We start from the raw sequence: 8184 nt of genomic DNA on the forward strand, positions 1-8184 counted from the left end.
AGATTATGCATTTATAACATAGGAAATAGATTTATTCTTTGTGATTACCTTGTTATTCTTAACTACAGCCAACTATCTAATGATTGGTGACAATCAGAAGCAAACTTGACCTGTATCTACATGCTGTAGGACAATGGTTCCCAAATGCTAAACAATGAAACAGCACTGGTCCGAGGCAAAGCTTTCATAGGCCAAGGCATCTTTTCCACAATCCCTGCGGGCTCTCGATTGAAGCCCCAGGGCCTCAGCTGCTCAGCCTTAGCTAAGAGGAGCTACTGAGTAAGAGCTTGCTCTAGGCACCTGGGCTCTACCATCTGCCCCCGCCAAGTTCTTCATGGCCCAGTAAGGAATAAGGACGGCATCAGAGCGATCAGGAAACTTGCTTTCATTTACATAGAATATTCCAAATGAAGAGAAATGCCATTAAGAGTGTTACTTCCATCTTTGCTAACAAACCTATGAGAAACTGAGTTTCATAGTGAATGATAAAGTTATGAGAACAAATTGAACATTGATGCTCTACTTTGTGGTGTCCTATTGAATATATAACCACAAGCTGATAAATGTGTATCAAACTAACAATTATGTACAATGCAATAGGATTTCATATAGTAACTCTTCTAAACTCAAAAATTATGTATATATTTATAAAACTATATTTCATCTGTGCCTCTCTGTTGTCAGATTACCAACTATCCTTTATGCTATGTCCTTTTTAATTTTTACATGTAAAGTATGATTTCTTTTATGAAATAGTAAATATAGATTCTTACCTTACAAAACATAGAGGGCAACTTTTGTTGGTTCCATGCTTTTTAAACATTTTCACTGAATATATTTTATATTTCAGTGATTTCTTTTTTATTGCTTTGGAGTACAGAATTATTACAGAAATAAATTTCAGAGTATAAAGGTATTACTCCATAAGAAAACCTGCCATTTAAAAGTCAAGCTTATAGGACATATTGGTTAAAATATAATTGTATTATTTTGATTTAAAGTAACAGTATTTGCACTTAAGAGAAGGTATACCCTAGATTTCCTTTGCACAATAAATTCCTAAAGTGCATGTATAATATGATTCCATTTTATATTTAAATCCAAAATTTCAAGAGCATGGTCTTTTCAAATTAAGTTACACCTCCTTCTATTTTTCCTGCAGACAGCTGTCAATAGGCAAGATATTCCCACTGTAGCACTCACCTCTCCTATCCATCTGTCTTTCCACCAGGCATTTTGAGATCAGGCAAATAGAAAGACTGTGTCTGGGGTAAAAAATGACTGCAGAGGGAAAGCTGAACCCTGGCTGGACATAGTTGCTCTGCCCAGAACATTGTTTTTTCTCTTTTATGGGTCTTTACTCTGATTGACTACCATTTGACAAAAATGGTAGTGAGAGCAGCATCACCGGATAATTACAGTCTCCTTAAGTGTCAAAAGACCTTGGTCTTCCTTCATATGGAAACTCTCTACCCTCTCATTTAAAGCAATCGAGGCTGGATGCAGTGGCTAACGCCTGTAATCCCAGCACTTTGGAAGGCTGAGGTGGGCCTATCACTTGAGTCCAGAGTTTGAGACCAGCTTGGGCAACATGGCAAAATCCTGTCTCTACACAAAATACAAAAATTAGCCTGGCTTGGTGGCACGCATCTGTGGTCCCAGCCACTCGGGAGGCTGAGGCAGGGGGATGGCTTGAGCCTGGGAGGTCGAGGCTGCAGTGAGCTGTGATTGTGTCACTGCACTCTAGCCTGAGTCAAACGGGAGACCCTGTCTCAAAAAAAAAAAAAAAAAGCAATTGAATAACTACTCTGTCCAAGGTGTTCCAAGAATTGCTTACAATCTAATTGTGTTTTGTCTTCATTTCCTTGATGATTCTTTTGTGCTATTGCTTCTGGGTGTCCCTTTCTGTATTCTTAGGGAGAAAGGGTAAAAGTTTCTGGCACCTTAATAGGAACTGTTTTGTCAGCTGCTCATAATTAGAAAAGCTGAAGCAAGTGGTCTTTTAGTCTTTCTGAATATTTCAAGCATCTAGAAACCAAGGTCTTATTCATTTTTGCATTTTAAATGTTGTTTGAATTACAACCAGAGGCCTTATTTACCAATATCCAATAAAAGTCATATTTTAAGAGATATGTACATAATATGGCTGACTTGCTTTCTAGCTGACTCTCATGAAAAAGCTATATACTTAGAGTGCAGATATATGCATATCTCTGGCTGATGCCAAATGAAATCTCTTATCCACCTGCATGACACATAGTTTAATTTGGTACATCAAAACTGGTTGGGTCTTGCGTTCCAGAAAAGGAGCTGGCATAGACACAAGGGTGGCATGAGTCAGAAAAAGATGAAAAATACATATCAGTTTCTTCTTGGACCTTCATGTGCTTTTGCACTTCATACACAAAATATATTATGTCCTTGGAAATGGCCCTTTATACCTCCTCCCCTCCTACCATCGTGTCAGTCTAATATATCATAGCGTAAGCCAGATATAAGCCTCCTTTTGGACTGAGCTGGCTGGTAAATTAACTTATGCTAAACGGCTGTCTGCCCATGACTGTCAACTCTATCATCCTTGTCTGTCTCCTTTTCCCTTTCCCAGACATTTCATTTCACTGTGGATGACATTTCATTTTATTCTCAGTGCATTTCATCTCCCTGCAATGTATGAAAATTTTCAGTGAACAGAATACTCCACTGACCCTTCTGAAACTGACAAGGATATTTGTGTGCCCCAAACTAGTTCAATAATACAACACAGCCTGGCTTCCTTTTCAGTTTACACTGGAGAAGCTGAGTTCATAAAAGAGAGCATTTGTCTCACCTGCACTGGAATCCCAGAACTGAACTTAAACATTATAGACACACGATATGTCTATAATTTTTGACATTATAGACATGAAGGTCCTTAATGGGCTAGTGGGCGAAAGCCATCTAGGAATCAGAAATCAACAGATATTTTCCGAGCACTTGTAGTGTGACCTTGGATGCTAGTTTCAAGATCACCTTAATGATAGCAGTGGCATTATGGCAGCGGCTGGGGAGGCATGGCCTAGGCTACGCACTCCACAGAGCCAGCGGGAGCTGGGAACAGGTGGGAGCCTCACCCCCTTCCGAGTTAGAGGGGCAGGAGCCCCAACCTCCCGGGCGCACTGCAGCTGCCCAGCCACAGCTGCAGACCCGGGCATCCCTTCGCTCTCAGTGACCCGGGAAGCCCACCTCCCCTCGCAGGATTGGAAGTGTCTGCTCCAACTGCCAGGCCTCTCCCTGCTCCCAGTGCCCGCTCCGATTTCAGAGCAAAGTTGAGGCTGAACCCAGGCACTGTTGCGACCCAGCTGGGTGTGCACGCGCTCAGGGCAGTGTTGACTCACCAGCCCTTGCCGCCTCAGCCCCCTCCGGACTCTGGGCACCGAGGAGCATGGGAGTGAGGCCGAGGGGTGGTGAGGGCAGCTCGGCACAGGCCTGCAGGCCCACCTCGACATGAACAGCCTGGGCACTGTGGGCTCGTGGACAGCAGGTTGATGGCGGTAGGAGGCAGACAGGTTCCTGGGCAGAAAGCAGTGGGTCCTCAGTGAAACCCCACTTAGGCCAGAAACGGCCCGAAGCCTGGGGGCTGGGCTGCCAGTACCGCCGAGAGTGAGAACTTATGGTGCTTTTTCCAGGTCCGCCCATTGCTGCCCATGGACCAATCAGCACACACTTCCTCCCCTCTGAAGCCCACCCCCGACCCCCAAGCCAGACCCTGGCAGATTAGGGGATGGAGCCATCCACTCTGGGCCTCCTCTTCACTGAGGGCTGCAGAGACAAGGAGACAACCTGCCTGCAGATAGGAGCTATTCACTCTGGGGCCTCTCACTCTGCCTCCTCTTCGCGGATGGCTGCAGAGGGGATGGGATGACCTGCCTGCAGATAAGAGCCACTCACTCCAGGTCTCCTCTCTGCTGAGAGCAACAGAGACACCACTGGGATGACCTGTCTGTGGATAGGAGCCACCCACTTGGGTCTCCTCTCCCCTGAGGGCTGCACAGATGTTGGGATGACCCGCCTGTGGGTAAAAGCCACCCACTCAGGGTCTCCTCTCTGCTAAGTGCTGCACAGATGTTGGGATTACCTGCCTGTGGATAAGAGTCACCCACTCAGGGTCTCCTCTGCACTGAGGGCTGCACAGATGTTGGGATGACCTGCCTGTGATAAGAGCCATCCACTCTGGGTCTCCTGTCTGCTGAGGGCTGCACAGATGTTGGGGTGACCTGCCTGTGGATAGGAGCTACCCACTCCAGGTCTCCTCTCCACTGAGAGCTGGACACTCATTGGGACAACCTTCCTGTGGAAAGGAGCTATCCACTTTGAGTCTCCTGAGAACTGTTCTACCACTCAATGAAGCTACTCTCCACTTTGTTCACCCTCCAGGTATCTGCCTACCTCATTCTTCTTGGATGTGGGACAAGAACTCAGGACCTGCTGAATGGCTGGTCTAAAAGAAACATGCATGCTGAAACATGCATCCCCTGCTTGCCACATTGCAGGGGATGAGAAGGAGGGAAGAGCTGTGGTCCCTTGTGAAGCCCAGACCTAGGGGCTCCCTGAGCCAGGGCTGTGACACCCTCTTTAGGGTTTTGCAGTTCCTGGTGTCTTCAAGCTTCTGGGTGCCACCACGTTCCCCTTGTCCAGAAGCAGATGCCTGCAGTGGAAGCCGGGCACCTTAGAGACTTTAGAAGAAGGCAGAGCAACCAGTGCTCAAGGCCCATCCACTCCCACCCCAACCCCACTCTCAGCTAGAGCAGCTCTTCTTTTCCCTGGAGTAGTTCATTTGCTGGAAGGCACTGGGAGGGGTAGGGAAAGCAGCCTCAACAACAATAATGCATGCATGTACCCTATAAATACAATCTGGGGATGGTGGTGATATTATTGGGAATTCTAACCTATATATGAGAAAGGGAAACAACAGCTTCCTAATTTCCAAATGCATTATGTTTCATTGGGGAGAATGGTTCTATCAGGTGGATCAGGCAGAAGTAACATTATATCCTGTGAGAGAAAGATCTGAAACTTTTAATTGATTTATATTTAAACCCCAACCCTCCAACTGGTGAGCTGTGTGAACCTCAGTTTTGTCATTTGTAGTAACAGAACTCATGAACCTCCTTTATGGGATTATTGTGAAGAACCACTTTGTTTTTTGTTTTACAGCTGGAATCTCAATGCCTTGAATAGTACCAGGTGGTGGTAGGTGCTCAATAAATATTTGCTGAATTAATAAATGAAATGACGGTCATGAAACTGTCAAACCCAGCATCTGGTTCATCGAAGATGCTTCATTTTCTTCCTGGGCAGATGACTCAATTGGATGGAGTCAGAGATGTTTTCAGGGAGGGAGTAGAGTAAAATAGTAATAATAGCTAACACTCTATGTACCAGATACTGTTCTATAGGCTTTCCACATATTAACTTCTTTAATCCTCAATTCCTAGAGTCTTCACCAACCTGAGAAAGTTTCCTAATCTTTGCCCTTAGGAAAGTTAGTTAACCTATCTCTGCTTCATTTTGCACATTTAAAAATGGAAATAATAACAGTACTCACTACTGACCTCACAGATTTGTTATGAGAATGAAATTGATTAATCCATATGTAATTCTTAGAACAATTCCTCATACAGACTAAGCACTCAATACGTTTTTAACTCTGATTAGGTTGTGAAATCTCTATTACTCTGTATTTTACTAATGATGTTCTTCTGAGTTCAATAAGTAAATGCTTTAAGAATTCTGAGATGAGACAGATCAATGTAGGCAGTAGGGGCACTTACTAGAGAACTTACCAGGATTTAAGCTGGGCCTTCACAAAATGTGGGTGGGCAAAGAGGAGTGGGAAGGACATTCTAGGAGGGGAAATATATGTAGCTAGGGATAGTGTTAGAGTCATCCTCTAAAGTGCTTGACTTCTGGTTTGCTATTTAATAGTTTTCCCATCTGTAAAATCAAGACAATATCTGCCCTATGGGTTACTTTTATTAGGATGTTATATGAACTAATGAACATAAAATGCTTAGTACAGTGCTGGGCACATTGTAAGCATATAGGCAGTTGGTACTACTGTTTACCATTAAGGGCAGACATAGACCAGGTCCAGCGGTTCACATCTGTAATCCCGGCACTTTGGGCAGCCAAGGCAGGTGGATTGCTTGAGCCTAGGAGTTCGAGACCAGCCTGGGTGACATGACGAGACCCCGTCAAAAATTAGCTGGGCATGGTGGCACACACCTATAGTCCCAGCTACTCGAGAAGCTGAGGTGGGAAGATGGCTTGAGCCCGGGAGGCAGAGAAGGTTGCAGAGCCAGACCCTGTCTCAAAAAAAAAAAAAAAGAAAGAAAAAGAAAAAAAGGGGGTAGACATAGAAGTTTATGAGACAATGCGAAAAATAGCCAATTCCATTCAAGAACTGAGCTAGTCCTGGCTCCCCAGAATGTATCATTAACTTGGTGATTTTTCACTTATATAAGACCTTATTAATAACATATATCTGGTTTAAGTGGAGTCTTAAGTTTTAATGGTTTGGATTTGGGGTATGGAGTGGGAATTGGTTTTAAGTATACAACGCAGAATAACTTTCATACTTTTATACTTATATTTAAGTTGGTTAAAGTTACTTTGAAACAGAATTACTGAAAAGTAAATCAAATAGTAAATTTAGTGGAGAGGTGATTTGCTCTTTCTTCAAACTCTTTCATGCAGACAGATTGCTCCTTTTAACTTGCTGCTGCCAGGGCAAGGAACAAGAAGTAACATGAGCCACATGACTTTCCAGCCACTCCTTAAAATGCTTAATATAAACTTCTAGCTCCCAAAATACTTTTCTTGACCTCAGTGTTCTTTTAGACTGGTATTTCCTACTTGATCCTTTTATCCAACTCCAACCCCAACCACAATATCTTCTTTTTTTTTTTTTTGAGATGGAGTCTCACTCTGTTGCCCAGGCTGGAGTTCAGTGGCGCGATCTCGGCTCACTGCCAGCTCCGCCTCCCAGGTTCACGCCATTCTCCTGCCTCAGCCTCCCGAGTAGCTGGGACTACAGGTGCCCGCCACCACGCGAGGCTAATTTTTTGTATTTTTAGAGAGGTGGGGTTTCACCATGTTAGCCAGGATGGTTTCGATCTCCTGACCTCGTAATCTGCCCGCCTCGGCCTACCAAAGTGCTGGGATTATAGGCGTGAGCCACCGCACCGGGCTAACCCCCATATCTTAAAGGAGCATGAGTTCAGGCCTAACTTTTCCTTTCATATCTATTGTGGGAATCATTTTAATCATTTAAAAAAGTTTCTTTGTGAAGATTACATGCACACTTGGAATGAAATGGCATTTTCTCATTGGAACTTCATGCAATCAAGGGTGGAGTTTGCAGATTTATCTAAAACACATGCAAGCTCTAGGTGAATTAATAGACTCATCTTCTACAATCTGTATTTGGAAATATTGTAAATGTACACTTTCTTCTTTATATATGACATGACAGATCAAATTAAAGACCTTTACAAATTTTTCCCAAGTGCCTTGTTCATTTCTGCCTCAGGTCCTTTGCCCAGTTTTCCTTACCTGGATTTATGTCCCTGCACTTTACCTGTTCAGGCTTGAGACTCTCTGCATGAAGCATTCCCGACTACAGCAGCTCATGGCAAGCTCTTCTCTGCACTTTTGGAATTATTTTATCTCACTGATTTGAAACTTAGCTTTATCATTCAGTGCATTTATTCTGTCTTCCCAAATTAAAGGGTAAAATCCAAGGTAGAGAACAGGTCTTTAGTTCCTGTGTATCCCAGCTCACTACCTAACACAAGGCATTGACAGAGAAGGCCCTCAAAATAATATTTTTATGTTTATGTGACAGTCTTCTTCTCAGTTCTGAAATAGCTTCGCTAATAGTGATTGCATGATTGAATAATTTTCTTTGCTCTGAAAACAGAAAACACGTCGTTCTTGTATTTCTGATACTTCGCTAGATGATAATATCAGAGAGTGTCGCACTGAGCAAGTCATTATGGAGATTCTGCCTGACTAATTCCAGACTCTATGTTTAACTTCTAGAGAGCACAAGTCCACAGATAGTTCTATTTATTAATTGGATTTGGCAAGGAGAGTTAATTCCTTGCAAAAATACACAAGCAAACTATTAAAAATAACATTCAA

This window comes from Pongo pygmaeus, chromosome 3 (genome assembly GCF_028885625.2).
Source record: "Pongo pygmaeus isolate AG05252 chromosome 3, NHGRI_mPonPyg2-v2.0_pri, whole genome shotgun sequence".
In the NCBI taxonomy this organism is placed as follows: Eukaryota; Metazoa; Chordata; class Mammalia; order Primates; family Hominidae; genus Pongo; species Pongo pygmaeus.